Here is a 21,341-nt window from a genome sequence, read left to right on the forward strand (position 1 = left end):
ACACTACCCTAAACCCTAAAACACTACCTCCAGCACAACTCCCTACACTACCCAAACACCACTGGACTACACTAAACCCTAAAACACTACCCTCAGCACAACCCCCTACACTACACAAATACCACTGCACTGCCCTAAACCCTAAAACACTACCCCCAGCATGACCCACTACACTACACAAACACCACTGATCTACCCTAAACCTTAAAACATTACCCCTACACTACACAACCACCACAGCACTACCCTCCACCCTAAAACTCTACTCCCAGCACTATGTCCTACACCACCCAAACACCACTGCAATACCCTAAACCCTAACACACTATCCCCAGCACTACCCCTAGACTACACAAACACCACTGCACTACCCTAAACCCTAAAAAACTACCCCGTACACTACCCAACCACCACTGCACCACCATACACCCTAAAAGACTACCCCAGAATGACCCCCTACACTACACAAACACCACAACACTATCCTAAACCCTAAAACACTACCCCCAGCATGACCCCCTACACTACACAAACACCACTGCACTACCCTACAGCACTACCATAAACCACTACCCCCAGCATGACCCCCTACACTACCCAAATACCACTGCACTACCCTAAATGCTAAACCAGAACCCCCAGCATGACACCCTGCACTATGCAAACACCACTGCACTACTCGAAACCCTAAAACACTACCCCCAGCACGACACCCTACACTACCCAAACAGCACTGCCCTACCTTAAACCCTAAAACACGATCCCCTACACTACACAAACACCACTGCACTACCCCATTCCCTAAAACACTACCCCAGCACGACCCCCTACACTACACAAACACCACTGCACTACCCAAAGCCCGTAAACACTACCCCAGCACGACCCCCTACACTACCCAAACATCTCTACACTAACCTAAACCCTAAAACACTACCTCCAGCAAGACACTTACACTATTCAAACACCACTGCACTACTCTAAACCCTAAAACCCTTCCCCTAGCAAGAACCCCTACAGTACACAAACACCATTGCACTACCCTAAACCCTAAAACTCTACCCCCAGTATGACCACCTACACTACCCAAAGACCACTGCTCTACCCTACACCCTAAAACACTACCACAGCACAAACCCCTACACTACACCATCACCAGTGCACTACCCTAACCAGGCGCGCAACACCCATTGGACTCAAACGGCTTCAGCCCCCCCCCCGTCGTGTGCGGCAGCCCGGGATGAGACACCTTCCCGGGCAAAAAAGCAGCCGCACCCGAGCACTTTACAGGTCTTTAAATGACCATTTGCATGTTAATGAGGCCTCGCTGTTGTTTCACCCCTTCTAAGAGCCCCTGCAGCTCCACTCTGCCTATTGCTTAAAGTTCAGCCCCCCCCGAAATTTTTGCTCAGCCCCCCCCCGAAATTTGGCTCTAGTTGCGCCTCTGACCCTAACCCCTAAAACACTACCCTCAGCATGGCCCCCTACACTACACAAACACCACTGCACAACCCTAAGCCCTTAAACACTGCCCCCAGCATGACCCCCTACACTACCCAAACATCTCTGCTATAACCTATACCCTAAAACACTACCCCCAGCATGACCCCCTACACTACCCAAACACTGCTGCACTGCCCTAAACCCTAAAAAATTACCCCCAGCACGACCCCCTCCACTACACAAGCACTTCTGCTTTACCCTAAGCCCTAAAACACTATCCCCAGCAAGACACCCTACACTACCCAAACATAACTGCACTACCCTAAACCCTAAACCTCTACCACCAGCACAACACCCTACACTACCCAAACACCACTGCACTTCCCTAAACCCTAAATATACCCACAGCACAAACCCCTACACTACACAAACACCACTGCACTGCCTTAAACACTAAAACACTACCCCCAGCAAGACCCCCTACACTACACAAACACCACTGCACTACCCTAAACCCTAAATCTACTCCCAGCATGACCCCCACACTACACAAACAACCATGCACTACCCTAAACCCTAAAACACTACCCCAAGCTCGACCACCTACACTCCACAAACACCACTGTACTACGCTAAACCTTAAACACTACCCCCAGAATGACCCCCTTCACTACCCAAACACAGCTGCACTACCCTAAACCCAAAACCACTAACCCCAGCACGACCCCCTACACTACCCAATCACCACTGCACTACCCTAAACCCTAAAACACGACCCACTACACTACACAAACACCACTGCACTACCCTAACCCCTAAAACACTACCCCCTACACTACACAAACACCTCTGCACTACCCTAAACCCTAAAACACTACCCCCAGCACGACCCCCTCCACTACACAAACACCAATGCACTACCCTAATTCATAAAAAACACTAACCCAGAAATACCCCCTACACTACCCAAACACCACTGCACTGCCCTCAACCCTAAAACACTACCCTCAGCACGATCCCCTACACTACAAAAACACCACTGCACTACCCTCAACCCTAAAACACTACCCCCAGCACTATGCCCTACACTATCCAAACATCACTGCTCTACCCTAAACCCTAAAACACTATCCCCAGCACTACCCCCTACACTACACAAACATCACTGCACTACCCCAAATACTAAAACCCTACCCCCTACACTACCCAACCACCTCTGCAATACACTAAACGCTAAAACACTACCCACAGCATGACCCCCTACACTACACAAACACCACACCACAGCACTACTGTAATCCCTAAATCACTACCCCCAGCAGTACCCCCTACACTACCCAAACACTACTGTATTACCCTAAACCCTAAAACACTACCCCCAGGATGACCTCCTACACTACACAAACACCACTGGACTACCCTAAAACGCTACCCCCAGCATGACCCCCTACACCACCCAAACACCACTGCACTACCATAAACCCTAAAACACTAACCCCAGCATGACCCGCTACACTATACATACACCACTGCACTACCATAAACCCGAAAACACTACCCCTAGCATGAACCCCTACACTACACAAGCACCACTGCACTACCCTAAACCCTAAAACACTAGCCCCAGCACGACACCCTACACTACCCAAAGATAACTGCATTAACCTAAACCCTTACACACTACCACCAGCATGACTCCCTAAACTACCCAAACACCACTGCATTCCCTCAACCCTAAATTTACCCCCAGCACAACCCCTTAGACTACACAAACACCACTGCACGACCCTAAACGCTAAAACACTGCCCCCAGCACGACCCCTTCACTACACAAACCAAATTGCACTGTCTTAAACCCTAAAACACTACCCCCAGCACGACCCCCTACACTATACAAACACCACTGCACTACCCTAAAACACTACCCCCAGCATGACCCCCTACACTACCCAAACACCACTACATAACCCTAAACCATAAAACGCTACCTCCAGCACAACTCCCTACACTACACAAACACCACTGCACTACCCTAAACCCTAAAACACTAACCCCAGCTTGAACCCCTACACTACCCAAACACCACCGCACTACCCGAAACCCTAAACACTAACCCCAGCATGACCCCATACACTATCCAAACACCCCTGCACTACCCTATACCCTAAAATATGACCACTAGACTACAGATACACCACTGCACTACCACAAACCCTAAAGCACTACCCACAGCATGACCCCCTACACTACACAAACACCACTGCACTACCCTAAACACTAAAACACTACCCCCTGCATTACACACGAAGCAGTCTTACAGCCTACCTGCTCCCTGTGCCACGTTACTTTCACCAGCACCAGAGGACGACCACGCTAGCGCAATTCGGTGTTTCCCTGCCGCTGCCGCACCCACCATCTACACGGCCGCTGTGTGCAGGGAAACTACAGTTCCCAGCAACCCTTGCGGGACGAACCCGCCCACGTCATCGGAAGCGCGCTTGAAGGCGCATAAATCTAACGGGAGCCCCGGCAGAGCGGGGGTGACTTTTCACGAAGCAGTCTTACAGCCTACCTGCTCCCTGTGCCACGTTACTTTCACCAGCACCAGAGGACGACCACGCTAGCGCAATTCGGTGTTTCCCTGCCGCTGCCGCACCCACCATCTACACGGCCGCTGTGTGCAGGGAAACTACAGTTCCCAGCAACCCTTGCGGGACGAACCCGCCCACGTCATCGGAAGCGCGCTTGAAGGCGCATAAATCTAACGGGAGCCCCGGCAGAGCGGGGGTGACTTTTCACGAAGCAGTCTTACAGCCTACCTGCTCCCTGTGCCACGTTACTTTCACCAGCACCAGAGGACGACCACGCTAGCGCAATTCGGTGTTTCCATGCCGCTGCCGCACCCACCATCTACACGGCCGCTGTGTGCAGGGAAACTACAGTTCCCAGCAACCCTTGCGGGACGAACCCGCCCACGTCATCGGAAGCGCGCTTGAAGGCGCATAAATCTAACGGGAGCCCCGGCAGAGCGGGGGTGACTTTTCACGAAGCAGTCTTACAGCCTACCTGCTCCCTGTGCCACGTTACTTTCACCAGCACCAGAGGACGACCACGCTAGCGCAATTCGGTGTTTCCCTGCCACTGCCGCACCCACCATCTACACGGCCGCTGTGTGCAGGGAAACTACAGTTCCCAGCAACCCTTGCGGGACGAACCCGCCCACGTCATCGGAAGCGCGCTTGAAGGCGCATAAATCTAACGGGAGCCCCGGCAGAGCGGGGGTGACTTTTCACGAAGCAGTCTTACAGCCTACCTGCTCCCTGTGCCACGTTACTTTCACCAGCACCAGAGGACGACCACGCTAGCGCAATTCGGTGTTTCCCTGCCACTGCCGCACCCACCATCTACACGGCCGCTGTGTGCAGGGAAACTACAGTTCCCAGCAACCCTTGCGGGACGAACCCGCCCACGTCATCGGAAGCGCGCTTGAAGGCGCATAAATCTAACGGGAGCCCCGGCAGAGCGGGGGTGACTTTTCACGAAGCAGTCTTACAGCCTACCTGCTCCCTGTGCCACGTTACTTTCACCAGCACCAGAGGACGACCACGCTAGCGCAATTCGGTGTTTCCCTGCCACTGCCGCACCCACCATCTACACGGCCGCTGTGTGCAGGGAAACTACAGTTCCCAGCAACCCTTGCGGGACGAACCCGCCCACGTCATCGGAAGCGCGCTTGAAGGCGCATAAATCTAACGGGAGCCCCGGCAGAGCGGGGGTGACTTTTCACGAAGCAGTCTTACAGCCTACCTGCTCCCTGTGCCACGTTACTTTCACCAGCACCAGAGGACGACCACGCTAGCGCAATTCGGTGTTTCCCTGCCACTGCCGCACCCACCATCTACACGGCCGCTGTGTGCAGGGAAACTACAGTTCCCAGCAACCCTTGCGGGACGAACCCGCCCACGTCATCGGAAGCGCGCTTGAAGGCGCATAAATCTAACGGGAGCCCCGGCAGAGCGGGGGTGACTTTTCACGAAGCAGTCTTACAGCCTACCTGCTCCCTGTGCCACGTTACTTTCACCAGCACCAGAGGACGACCACGCTAGCGCAATTCGGTGTTTCCCTGCCGCTGCCGCACCCACCATCTACACGGCCGCTGTGTGCAGGGAAACTACAGTTCCCAGCAACCCTTGCGGGACGAACCCGCCCACGTCATCGGAAGCGCGCTTGAAGGCGCATAAATCTAACGGGAGCCCCCGCGACGCGGGATCGCGCGCGGGTCGGCGCCGGGCTAAGCCCGGGCAAAGGGCGGGCCGTCTGAGGCCGTCCGAGGACGACAGAGGACGGGACGGACCTTTTCTCCCCCGAAAGTGACTGAGTGAGTGTTTTACTGATCTCTGGCTCGTTGGGCTCCATTGTTAATTGAACTACTTACAGCTGATATCAAGCCGCTGTGAACTATTAGTATATTTGTCATAGCTGTGTGGTAAAATGCCAAAATCGAAAAAGTCAGCAAGTGTGAACATTATGGACAACTATATGGTGCAGATTGTTAGTAAAATTAATAACGACAAGAGGGCTTCACTGGGGTTAAATTGCTCTCAAAATTCTCCTTTGCCAGCACCCTTGTCTGATTCGCTGTTGGCTTCTCCTTCATTGGTTAACACTAGCACCCCAATTGAAACTGATGTTTTAGTGAGTGATATTCTTGAATTAAGTGTCCATCCAACAGTTATCTCGCAACCTATTCTTGATGTAGATTTGCACACGGACACTGAATTAGTTGATTCCGATTCTTCCATCCCTCCCCCTAGAACCAGGCAAATTAGAGCCTGTAGGAAAACCCAGGCTAGAAGTAATGGTTCCCGCCCAGGGAAAAAAAAGGCAACCTCTGCACCTAAAATCGCGAGAAAAGCTGAGGCACCAGAGTTTCAAATTGCTAAATATTCTGAGAATGAATTGTCCAAGAAAATAGCAAATATGATTGATACTAAAATTGAGAGTGTTATTACTCCTCTGGTAGCCAGAATTGATAAATTAATGACAGAGGTAGCCAGATTAAGTTCCTTACTAAATAGACCCGTAGAAGAAGTGCCTAGAGTTGAGCCTCCGGCATTAAGCCGCCGTACCCTGACTGCACTACCTGATAGAGGGGAGGGAAGGGTTATACAAAAAGAGATAGTGAATCCCCCACTTTTACAATCTACAACTGACGAGAATTCCCAGAAGGCATTTAAACCAGGCCCTCCTATTGACCGACTTGCTCAACGCCCAGCGAATGATCAGTTCCAATGTATTGTTGAGGCCCTTCCTACCACATTGGTTCTTGCCAATGTACCTATTTTGCCACCTGACAAAATAGAAACTACATCTTCTCTTATTAGTAAATCTCTGCACTGGTTGATAAAAAATATGAGGATGTCTCCTTGGGGAGCGAGACAACTAGCTGGCGAAATTATCATGGCAAGAAGGGTCTCTTGGTTAGGCCATGATCCTAAAAAGTATGCTGGGGATTGTGTGGTTATCAACTTTTCTAACCCAGCTGTCCTCCCTAATGTCCTGTATAATATATTTCCCCCACAACAGAGACATGGCACTATCATTCCCTTAACACTTAAATTTTTTTATTGTAGAAAGAAATGGGAGGTAAATCAAGCGACAGTGAGGAAAGGGCGGACCCCATTGCCTAGTATAGGGGGTGGGAGTGACCTCACTAGGATGTGGAACATCAACATAGAAAATAGATTTGGGGTTCTGTCAGATCTGAACGACTGTGATTGACTTGATGGGAATGTTAGATCTGAGGATATTGTATCAACTTTGCACGATACTTTATCTATCCCTATAGTGTCAGCCAGTTGCAAAGACAGTATTGAAATAAGCAACCCCAGTTTTACCCAGTCCATTGTAAAGGAACTCTATAGATCAACATTACCCATCCATCTAGGATCTGGAGATATTGTACCCCAGGCACCAATAAATGAATCATTAGGCATCCCATGCAGTAGTGTTGATTATGTGAATAGGATTGGAGGTGAGACTCAAAGCTCACCAACGTTAAATGAGTTTACTAGTCCTTTTAAACCCGAGTCACATCTGTCCGTCTTATCCTGGAATCTTGCAGGAATTGGCAATAAAATGCACTGCCCTGAGTGGCACATCTTTGTCGACCAGTTCGACATAATCTTATTCCAAGAGTCATGGTCAACGGACCCGGTTTATCGTTTGGGTTTCCTTAACTTCTATGTACCTGCTACTAAAAAAACTAAAGGTCGTCCCTCAGGAGGCTTGATAATTTGGATCCGCCAATCCCTACGCTGTAAGATCGACCAACATAGTCTTCAATCTAGCGACATCCTGTCATTAAATATCACTTGGCCTAATGACCAGGGAGTGGTTATAACAAATATCTATGCTAGAGGGACGGTTGGAGGCAACTCATCTGATGTGATATCCGCCTTAGACCATCACCTTTCTGTATTACCATCGGAGAAGCCTATTGTAGTGGGTGGTGACTTTAACACGACGTTCGAGCCTCTCAGCTCGGAGGATCAGTTTCTAGCAGAAGAAGAGGATAGTAGGTGGGGGGTTCCCCAGCTGGATCTACCCCCGGTTAAGAGGTGGACTGCCGCGGCCATCCAACTCAAAGCACTCTGTTTAGAGAGAGGGCTCAGAGCTGCTAATGGACGTACCCGGTCAGATCGCCAGGGCGCAAATACGTTTGACAATGGCAGATCCACTAGTCGTGTTGATTATTTTCTAGTGGATATAAGGATTTGGGCTAGATTGAACGATATGACCATAATCGCACGAGAAGATAGTGATCATAACGCCCTGTGCTTGGAACTACAAACCTCCAATGAGCCCATAGAACCTGAAATTGATGGTGGGAAAATCAGCCTGGATGTCGTCGCATCAAACAACATGAGGCATGTTAAATGGGGTAGATTCATAGAGAAGCCTGAGGAATTAGAAGATCTTAAAAAAGTGGTAACTGATGAAGTGGCTAAATTGAATACACAAACGACGGGCAATACATTTTTTTCATCAATGGATGAGGTCCATACCACTTTTTTTCTAAATCTCCAAAAATTCTTTAAAAAACCCCTAGTGGGTGAGAAATCTAATAAGGGCAAACAACTTATGGCGGGATGGTTCAACAAATCCTGTAGAACAGCTCGCCAGAGTTTAAGTTTGGCCCTTAGATCGAAAAATATGGAAAATGTGAGATCTGCTAGAAAGCTATATAAACACACACAGCTAGTGGCAAAGAAGGAATGGGACGAGGATCACTGGCAGGATTTGAAAACTGCTTGTTTGTCCAAGGATCAAAAGAAGTTTTGGGCGATAGTGAAGTGGGATAGAGGCGGGGTTGCACCATCTCCCCAAAATAATGTGGCAATAAACCAGTGGGTTGATTTTTTCAAACCACAATATGCTTCAGTCTCGCGAGAAGGTGAGCACCCCCCCCTCCGGCTATTTATTTTCATACGCAGGTGTTCACGATCAAAGATGTAAATCTAGCATTAGACTGTATAACCAGGGGCCTTGCCCCCGGGATGGACGGGATACCTGCGGATGTATTTTTAACTGATAGATCATCCTGGTGTCAGTACTTTCAATACCTAGCAAATTCCATAGCTATGGGGGCGCCCGTACCCCCCTCATGGAAAGGGGCTGAAATAATCCCAGTTTTAAAAAAAGGGGACAAATCGTTACCCAGTAACTATAGACCTATCAGTCTCATTGATTCTGCTCAGAAACTGATAGGTCGATTAGTACAAAATAAACTACATACCTGGATTGAAGAAAACAATATTTTGTCCCCATTCCAGGCTGGGTTTAGACCATGTACTAGCTCGGTTGACCAGGTATTTTACTTTCTAGCACTCTATTGGAGGAATGTAAAGCTAACCAATGGGACCCTTTATGCGGTTTTTATAGACTTAAAATCCCCATTTGATCTAGTGCCCCGCACCAAACTATGGAGGGTTCTCGATGAAGCAGGGATAGCACCGGAACTGCTAACATTACTCGTCCGCTTGCACGAGAACAACTATGCACGAATTAGGTGGGGAACGCAGGGGGAGGTTACTGACACATTCCCTGTAGAGCGTGGTGTTCGGCAGGGATGTGTCTTGGCACCCACGTTGTTCTCCCTGTTTATCAATGGCATTGTAGAATATCTGAGCCGTTCCCCCACAGACGCTCCTGTATTGGCTGGGTCTCGCGTGCCTGTTCTCATGTTCGCGGACGACACACTGATAGTCTCACGGACAACTAGCGGCCTGCAGAAGGTGCTAAATGCATTCGGTGACTTTTGTCGAGAACGTGGTCTTGAAATAAACACCTCCAAAACAAAGTTCATGCGCTTAAACAAGCGACAAAATTTTAGAGGTGTTATTAAATTCAACGGCACCCCGCTGGAACAAGTAGAGGCATTTACATATCTAGGGATATCCCTCCAGAACAATATGAAATGGACAAACCATATTGATATGGCTGCCCTAAAATTTCACCAGTTAGCGGGAGCAATTGTTTCGAAATATAAATTATCCCTGACTAAACCCATCACTCCAGCCTTAGAGATTTACAATATGAAGGCTATTAGTGCTGTACTATATGGATCGGAATTATGGGGCTTTGGCAACCTGAAACAACTAAGATTAGCTGAAAATAAGTTCTTACGTTGCTTAACAGGAGTTCCCCGAAGTACCCCAATGATTCCACTAGCATATGATCTTGGTAGGAAAAGAGTTGAGGATTTGGCACGATTGCGCCCACTCCTTTATTGGCGACGCATCATGGTCACACCGGAACTTGCACATTATGCTACTGCCCTAAAAGACATTATCAGGGCTGACCATTTTCACTCTATAGCATGGCTTAAAGAAATCAGAGACTTGTTAATAAAACTAGACCTGGGGCATCTATGGAATGATCCAAATGGGTTAAAATTTCCTCCAAAGCCTGTACTCAAAAAAATGTACTGGGACATGACTTTAACATCTGCTTTTAACATTGGCCAGAATTCCAATCTAACAGGACGATACCTCGACATTAAATGTATTCCATCTTGTGAGGCATTTTGGGATTATATAGAGAGGCCCTCTGATAGAAAACTGTATTTTCAGTTTAGAATTGGGTCTCTCCCTGTCAAAGCATTCACCCAAAATTGGTTACCTAATCATGATAATAGTTGTCCTCACTGTCGAGATCTGATTGAAGATGCTGGCCATCTATTGTTTGTCTGTCCATTGTATGTTATTCCACGTCAAAGATGGATAAAACCAGTATGTTTAAATTTGGGAATACGTAGATACAAGGATGCCCTAAGGATACTCGAATCTGATTGTACCCCATGCTTGGTTATTGCCGTAGCAAAATTCTTGGGGTGGGCCTGGGTAATACGTTCGACCTACCCTAAAAATGCTAGAAGCTGGATAATGAGTATCTGACACTAAGGTTATTGTTCTACTTTTATTATAAAGGTTTGTTTTTTAAATTGATGGTATTAATTCATCTGAACTATTCGCCAGCATCATGGTTTAATGTAATTTTAAAAATTGTACATTGTTTTTAAAAATAGTATTTATATTTATTGTTAGGATGTAAACATGCTTTTATGACATGCTGTCAAATAAAGCTTTAAAATTTGAATTTGCATTACACAAACACCAGTGCCCTACCTTAAACCCTAAAACACTACCACCAGCATGACCCCTAACACTACACAAACACCAGTGCACTATCCTAGACCCTAAAACACTACCCCCAGCATGACCCCCTACACTACACAAACACCACTGCACTACCCTAAACCCTTAATTACTACCCCCTGCATGACCCCCTACACTTCCCAAACACCACTGTACTACCATAAACCCTAAAACACTAACCCCAGCATGACCCGCTACACTATACATACACCACTGCACTACCATAAACCCTAAAACACTACTCCTAGCACGAACCCCTAAACTACACAAGCACCACTGCACTACCCTAAACCCTAAAACACTACCCCCAGCACAATACCCTACACTACCCAAACATAACTGCACTAACCTAAACCCTTACACACTACCACCAGTACGACTCCCTAAACTACCCAAACACCACTGCATTCCCTCAACCCTAAATTTACCCCCAGCACAACCCCTTAGACTACACAAACACCACTGCACTACCCTAAACCCTAAAACACTGCCCCCAACCCGACCCCCTTCACTACACAAACCAAACTGCACTGTCTTAAACCCTAAAACACTACCCCCAGCACGACTCCCTACACTATACAAACACCACTGCACTACCCTAAAACACTACCCCCAGCACAACCCCCTACACTACCCAAACACCACTACACTACCCTAAACCATAAAACGCTACCTCCAGCACAACTCCCTACACTACACAAACACCACTGCACTACCCTAAACCCTAACACACTATCCCCAGCTTGAACCCCTACACTACCCAAACACCACTGCACTACCCAAAACCCTAAAACACTAACCCCAGCATGACCCCATTCACTATCCAAACACCCCTGCACTACCCTATACCCTAAAATATGACCACTAGACTACAGATACACCACTGCACTACCACAAACCCTAAAGCACTACCCACAGCATGACCCCTACACTACACAAACACCACTGCACTACCCTAAACACTAAAACACTACCCCCTGCATTACACAAACATCAGTGCCCTACCTTAAACCCTAAAACACTACCACCAGCATGACCCCCAACACTACACAAACACCAGTGCACTACCCTAGACCCTAAAACACTACCCCCAGCATGACCCCCTACACTACACAAACACCACTGCACTACCCTAAACCCTTAAACACTACCCCCCCTGCATGACCTCCTACACTTCCCAAACACCATTGCACTACCATAAACCCTAAAACACTAACCCCAGCATGACCCGCTACACTATACATACACCACTGCACTACCATAAACCCTAAAACACTACCCCTAGCACGAACCCCTACACTACACAAGCACCACTGCACTACCCTAAACCCTAAAACACTACCCCAGCAAGACCCCCTACACTACCCAAACATAACTGCACTAACCTAAACCCTTACACACTACCACCAGCCTGACTCCCTAAACTACCCAAACACCACTGCATTCCCTCAACCCTAAATTTACCCCCAGCACAACCCCTTAGACTACACAAACACCACTGCACTACCCTAAACCCTAAAACACTGCCCCCAGCACGACCCCCTTCACTACACAAACCAAACTGCACTGTCTTAAACCCTAAAACACTAACCCCAGCAAGACCCCCATACACTACCCAAACACCACTGCACTACTCAATCAATCAATCAACAAAAAATCTTTATTCGGCATCTAGAAAACACCTTAAAAGCACATAGCAATAAAAAAATTAAAAATTTCATTAAAATCAATGCTGATATACATCAAATACAGTACACATTTTTGCTTCAGCAAACCCCTCTTGTTTTCCTTATTTTTAAGGCCATATTCAAGAAATTCACCACACAAAACAGAGTCCGAGAGTCATTTACCATTTGTAGGTGTAGCAAGGCGACCCTGGCCTGCTTGAATTTAGCCTGTTTTAAAATACCAACTTAAAATCGACGTCTCAGCACTGAATAAAATGGGCATAACAGTACAAAATGAAGGGTATCCTGAGGAGATCGTAGATCGCAGCCACAGGGACCCTTCTGCTCAACCGAAACAGTAAAACCATGAGGCACAGATAACAAGTGATATAAAAGATTGAGCCTAAAACGGATGATTAAAACCCTATCCTGAGCATTACACATAAGAGTCAAATACGGTTCCATCCCCACCACCGTTTTCAACATATTGTAAGCTATCATAGAGTTCTTGCCCCCTTCTTTTGTTTCTCTCTGCAATTGGACATAGTTAAAATATCTTTTCATCACCAATTTCCTGTCCAAACGGGTAATTACCATGGGGGTACTAAAAAGGTTTTCACATCCAATAGACTCAAGAGAGGACTTTACATATCTCAGCCAAGGAATGGACAACCCTTTATCCCTACTGATGCTGTCCATAATTATTTGCCTGTTTAGTTCAGCCTCTGGGTTCGCCCATATCCCAATCCAGGCCATAATCGGCTTCAAATGAACCACATCCTCTATATAAGCCAATCCTAGTTCCTCATGGGTGACATAAGACGAGGTACTTTGGGGAATGTTAAGTAGGGATCTCAGGTATTTATTCTCCTCTGTCTGAAGCTGATGGACTTCTCTACAGCCCCAAAGTTCAGCTCCATATAACACCTTTGCACAGAAAATTGAGGTGTACAATCTTGCTATCTGCTCCGGGGACCACCGTCCCAGCCTACGTCCATAATTCATAATGGAACCTGTGGCCGAGACTAACTTTGTGCATCGTTCCTCCAGTAAAATTTTAAAATTTAAACGCCCATCAAATAAAATGCCTAGATATGAGAAATGTTGTACTTTCCCTATACTATTGTCACCCATTTTATAAGTAACTTTCTTAATGGGTTTGCGTCCAACCTCCATGACAAAGGATTTAGAGAGATTGGCCGACAGATCCAGCGTGTCCATGAAATTAACAAAACCGTCTATTAGACGCTACAAGCCCCTGGTTGTGCATGCTAGAAGTACCGCGTCATCTGCGTAAAGCAGAACCAGGATTGGCCTAGATCCTACCCTGGGGGAATCCACCTTTAGATCAAGTAATGCTTGCTCCAATCCATTATTATATAGGGAGAACAAAAAAGGGGCCAAAATGCACCCTTGTCTAACCCCACTGGTGCACGAGAACGATGCTGATAGGTTCCCCTCACGGTTATATCGGACTCTAGCAGATGTGTTACAGTGTAGGTCCCTAAGTATATTTATAAGTCCCCCATCCACCCCCAGCCTAATTAAAAGGGCCCATAATTTCTCCCTGTTTACATGGTCAAATGCGGCTGTTAGGTCCATAAAGCCTAAATAAACCGACCCCTCACTTGCTAGTGTATATTTAGCCACTAGTAAATATAAATTTATACACTGGTCGGATGTAGATTTCCCCGGTCTAAAACCATATTGAACATCAGTAATGACCCGATTTTCCTCCGACCAATCCATCAATCGTGCTAAAATCACATGTCCCATAACTTTCGCTGTGACGTCGATCAAAGAGATCGGGCGATAACATTGAGGATTGCCCCTATTCCCTTTTTGAATATAGGGACAATTATCGCTGTGGACCACGAACTGGGACAACCAAATGTTACTGCAGCATTGATCACTCTTGTCAGTATGGGCGCCCACAACTCAATATTACTTAGAAAAAGATCCGGGGGAATGCCATCCGGTCCTGGCGCTTTATTAGGGGATAGACCCTGTATTCCCCCAATGATCTCCTCCAACGTAAACATAATTGCAGGTACCTCCCCTGCCTCCAACTCAGAGGGAATTGTACTATCAGCTACATAATTATAAAGGCCTTTGAAATGAGCTACCCAATCTTCCGGCAAGATATTGGTGCCGAGTGCGGGAACACTGGCATCCTGGAAACATGGATTATTAATTATTTTCCAGAAAGCGGATGTGTCCTTCCTTAAGGCAGCCTCCCTTAGGTCTTCCCGTGTCTGTGTTTGAATGGCTCTTTTCCTGCATTCAACGGCCTGATTATCTATCAGCCTTGACTCTTTTACTTTCAACTTATCCCTTGGTGAGATTTTTAAACAACATTTTAAATTTTTAAGGGCTGAGGTGCAGGATTTGTCAAACCATCTTGGATTATCCATAGCTGGACCATGGTGGGTGGAGCACAACAACTTGTCCACTAAATGGGCAACTGTCTCAAAGCATTTAACTACTTCTGGACCCTCAACCACGGGGTCCAGGCACCTTTCTAGTTCTCTCTTGCCTTCTCTTATGAGTTTTTAATAAAAAGTACATCTGTCCACTTTGGCCCATTTTAATCTTCTCCCCTGGTCTGTTATTTTCTCTATGCTACCACCCCTTCCCTTCTTCTTAGATTTTTTTAGTGACCACACCCTCAACCACCAATGTTAGAGGGTTGTGGTCTCTAAAAGCACTTAGGTCAATATCAGCCCCACTTACCCTGTCATTTAAAATTTTTGAGACTACTATAAAGTCAATGAAAGAGGAGTACCCCCTCCCCTTAAAAGTGGGATTAATCTCTGCATTTCCCTAAGCCCTAAAACACTACCCCCAGCATGACTCCCTACACTACACAAACACCACTGCAGTACCCTAAACCAAAAAACACAAACCCCAGCATTACCCCCTACACTACCCAAACACCACTGCACTACCCTATACCCTAAAACATGACTCCCTACACTACACAAACACCACTGCACTACCCTAAACCCTAAAACACTAACCCCTACAATACACAAACACCACTTCACTACCAATAAACCTAAAACTCTACCCACAGCATGACTCCCTACACTACACAAACACAACAGCACTATCCTAAACTGTAACACACTACCCCCAGCATGACCCCCTACACTACCCAAACACCACTGCACTACCCTAAACCCTAAAACACTACCCCCTGCATAACACCCTCACAACACAAACACCACTGCACTACTCTAAACTCTAAATCTAACCCAGCATGACCCCCTACACAACACAAACACCACTGCACTACCATAAACGCTAAAATACTACCCCAAGCACCAGCCCCTACACTACACAAACACCACTGCACTACACTAAACCCTAAAATACTACCCCTAGTACAACCCCCTAACCTACACAAACACCACTGCACTACCCTAATCCCTAAAACACTACACCAAGCATGACCACCTATCTACACAATCCCCACTGCACCACTCTAAACCCTTAAACACTACCACCAGCACGACTCCCTACACTACCCAAACACCACTGCACTACCCTAAGCCCTAAATCGACCCCATCACACAACCCCCTACACTAGACAAAAACCACTGCACTACCCTAAACCCTAAAACGCCACCCAAGCACGATCCCCTACACTACACAAACACCACTGTACTACCCTAAACCCTTAAACACTACCCCCTGCATGAGCCCCTACACTTCCCAAACACCACTGCACTACCATAAACCCTAAAACACTAACCCCAGCATGACCCCCTACACTATACATACACCACTGCACTACCATAAACCCTAAAACACTACCCCTAGCACGAACCCCTACACTACACAAGCATCACTGCACTACCCTAAACCCTAAAACACTACCCCCAGCATGACACCCTACACTACCCAAACATAACTGCACTAACCTAAACCTTTACACACTACCACGAGCACGACTCCCTACACTACCCAAACACCACTGCATTCCCTCAACGCTAGATTTACCCCAGCACAACCCCATACACTACCCAACCTCCACTGCACTACTCTAAACCCTAAATCTACCCCAGCATGACCACCTACACTACAAAAACACCACTGCACGACCATAAATGCTAAAATACTACCCCAAGCACGAGTCCCTACACTACACAAACACCACAGCACTACGCTAAATCCTAAAACACTACCCCTAGCACGACGCCCTAACCTACACAAACACCACTGCTCTACCCTAATCCCTAAAACACTATCCCAAGCATAACCCCCTATCTACACAATCACCACTGCACCACCCTAAACCGTTAAACACTACCCCCAGCACGACCCACTACACTACCCAAACATCACTGCACTATCCTTAACACTAAAAAGATACCACTAGCACGACTCCCTACACTACCCAAACACCACTGCACAACCCTAAGCCCTAACTCTACCCCATCACAACCCCCTACATTAGACAAAAACAACTACACTACCCTAAACCCTAAAACCCTACCCAAGCACGACCCCCTACACTACACAAACACCACTGTAATACCCTAAACCCTAAAACACTACCCCCAGCATGAGCTCTTCAATACCCAAGCACAACTGCACTACCCTAAACCCAAAAACACTAGACCCAGCATGACCCCCTACACTGCCCATACAAAACTGCACTACCCTAAACCCTAAAACACGACCCCCTACACTACACAAATACCACTGCACTACCCTAAACCCTAAAACACAACCCTCAGCACGGCCCCCTACACTACACACATACCACTGCACTACACTAAACCCTAAAACACTACCCCAACACTACATGAAATCCACTGTACTACCCTAAATCCTAAAACACTACCCCAGCACTACTCCAACACTACCCAAACACCACTGCACTACCCTAAACCCTAAAACACCACCCCCAACATGACTCCCTACACTACACAAACAACACTGCACTACCCTAAACCCTAAGACACAAACCCCAGCATTACCCCCTATGCTACCCAAACACCACTGCACTACCCTATAGCCTAAAACATGACCCCCTACACTACACAAACACCACTGCATTACCAATAACCATAAAACACTACCCACAGCATGACTCCGTACACTACACAAACACCACTGCACTACCCTAAACCCTAAAACACTAACCCCTACAATACACAAAAACCACTTCACTACCAATAAACGTAAAACACTACCCACAGCATGGCTCCCTACACTACACAAACACCACAGCACTATCCTAAACTCTAACACACTACCCCAGCATGACCCCCTACACTACCCAAACACCACTGCACTGCCGTAAACCCTAAAACACTACCCCCAGCATGACCCCCTACACTATACAAACACCACTGCACTACCCTCAATCCTAAAACACTACCCACTGCATGACACCCTCACAACACAAACACCACTGCATTATTCTAAACCCTAAATCTACCCCAGCATGACCCCCTACACTACACAAACACCACTGCACAACCATGAACGCTAAAATACTACCCCAAACACGAGCCCCTACACTACACAAACACCACTGCACTACACTAAACCCTAAAACACTACCCCTAGCACGACCCCCTAAGCTACACAAACACCACTGCACTACCCTAATCCCTAAAACACTACCCCAAGCATGACCACCTATCTACACAATCCCCACTGCACAACCCTAGACCCTTAAACACTACCACCAGCACTATCCTTAACACTAAAAAGATACCACTAGCACGACTCCCTACACTACCCAAACACCACTGCAATACCCTAAGCCCTAAATCTACCCCATCACAACCCCCTACAATAGACAAAAACCACTGCACTACCCTAAACCCTAAAACACTACCCAAGCACGACCCCCTACACTACACAAACACCACTGTACTACCCTAAACCCTAAAACACTACCCCCAGCATGATCTCTTCACTACCTGCACACAACTGCACTACCCTAAACCCAAAAACACTAGCCCCAGCATGACCCCCTACACTACACACATACCACTGCACTACACTAAACCATAAAACACTGCCCCCTACACTAGATAAAATCCACTGCACTACCCTAAATCCTAAAACACTACCCCAGCACTATCCCAACACTACCCAAACACCACTGCACTACCCTAAACCCTAAAATACTATCCCCAGCACGACCCCCTACACTACACAAACACCACTGCACTACCCAAATTCCTTAAAACACTATCCCCAGCACGACCCCCTACACTACCCAAACACCACTGCATTACCCTAAACCCTAAAACACTACCCCCAGCACGACTCCCTACACTACACAAACACCACTGCACTACCCTAAACCCTAAAACACTACCCCCAGCACGACTACCTACACTACCCAAACACCACTAATCTACACTAAACCCTAAATCTACCCCCAGCATGACCTCCCACACTACACAAACTCCACTGCACTACCATAACCCATAAAACACTACCCCCAGCATGAACCCCTACACTAACCAAACACCACTGCTCTACCCTAAACCCTAAAACACGAACCCCAGCATTACCCCCTGCACTACCCAAACACAACTGCACTACCCTATACTCTAAAACATGACCCCCTACACTACACAAACACCACTGCACTACCAATAACCCTAAAACACTACCCACAGCATGACTCCCTACACTACACAAACACCACAGCACTATCCTAAACTCTAAAACACTACCCCCAGCATGGCCCCCTACACTACCCAAACACCGCTGCACTACCCTAAACCCTAAACCCTAAAACACTACCCCCAGCATGACCCCTACACTATACAAACACCACTGCACTACCCTCAACGCTAAAACACTACTCCCTGCATGATGCCCTCACAACCCAAACACCACTGCACTATCCTAAACCCTAAAACACTTCCCCTAGCACGACCACCTACACTACACAAGCACCACTGCACTAACCTAAACCCTAAAATACTACCCCAGCACGACATCCTACACTACCCAAACATAACTGCACTACCCTAAACCCTAACACACTACCACCAGCACGACTCCCTACACTACCCAAACTCCACTGCACTACCAAAACCCTAAATCTACCCCCAGCACAACCCCCAGACTACACAAACACCACTGCACGACCCTAAACCCTAAAACACTACCCCCAGCATGACCCTCTCCACTACACAAACACCACTGCACTGCCTTAAACCCTAAAACACTATCCCCAGCATGACCCCATACACTACCCAAACAGCACTGCACTAACCTAAACACTAAATCTACCCCCAGCATGACCACCTATACTACACAAACACCACTACACTACCCTAAACCCTAAAACACTACCCCAAGCAAGACCCCCTACACTGCACAAACACCACTGTACTACCCTAAACCCTAAATCTAACCCCAGCATGACCCCCTTCACTTCACAAACACAACTGCACTACGCTAAACCTCAAAACACTACCCCCAGCATGACCGCCTACATTACCCAAACACCACTGCACTACCCTAAACCCTAAAACACGACCGCCTACACTACACACATACCACTGCACTACACTAAACTCTAAGGGCCCGATTCACAGAACAAACTTAAGACTAAATCCTAAACTTAGTACCAATCTGGTATTCACAGAATGCACCTAGTACTTCTGGTATTCACAGAATGAACTTACTACTTTAGCGATTCACAAAATGAACTTAGGACTTTTGCTATTCACAGAATCCATTTACGACCACTAAACTTACGTCCGCACTCGGGCCGGAATTTCCGGACCCGGAGCGGAATTTCCGGACCCGGAGCGGAAAGTCCGCACGCGGGCCTGGAAGTCCGCTCCGAGGGCGGAATATCCGCTCCCGCGCCGGAACTCCCGGCCCCGGGCCGGAAATCCTGCATCAGGGCCGGAAGTTCCGATTACGAGCCGGGAAATCCGGTTTGTTGGCCATTGATCATGTGAGCCAAGGGTGAACCTGTCCAAGTCCCTACCATCCCCCACCATGCATCAGCTGACACACTCCAGCCAATCCTAGCTCGGCAGCACATATAACTGCAGAGCAGACACACACAAACCCTTTCAACATGTCACTGAATGTGTTTGTTGCACTGCCCCTTGCCATGCAGCAAAACCACTTGAGGAGGAGGAGGAGGAGAGCCAGAGCAGAGAGGATCTTCAGACAGAGGAACAACTTATTTGGAATGTCCAGTCAAGATATAAGGGCCAGGTACCGTTTCCCTCCAGAAATCATCTTGGATATGGTATGTGAGTGGGAGCAGGAACTTGACTCCGTGACCTGCTGCTCACATGCAATACCAGCATACCTCAAGATCCTATCAGCGCTCCATTTCTTCGCCACTGGCTCATTCCAAAGGGTCTCCAGTGACCATGTGGGCATATCCCAGGCGAGCCAGTCGCGGTGCCTGCATCAGGTACTGCGATGCATCACTGCAAGATCCCACCACCACATACATATGCCACCGACACTGGCCCTGAGACAAAGGGCAGCACGAGATTTC

This window comes from Triturus cristatus, chromosome 7 (assembly GCF_964204655.1).
Source record: "Triturus cristatus chromosome 7, aTriCri1.1, whole genome shotgun sequence".
Classification (NCBI taxonomy): domain Eukaryota; kingdom Metazoa; phylum Chordata; class Amphibia; order Caudata; family Salamandridae; genus Triturus; species Triturus cristatus.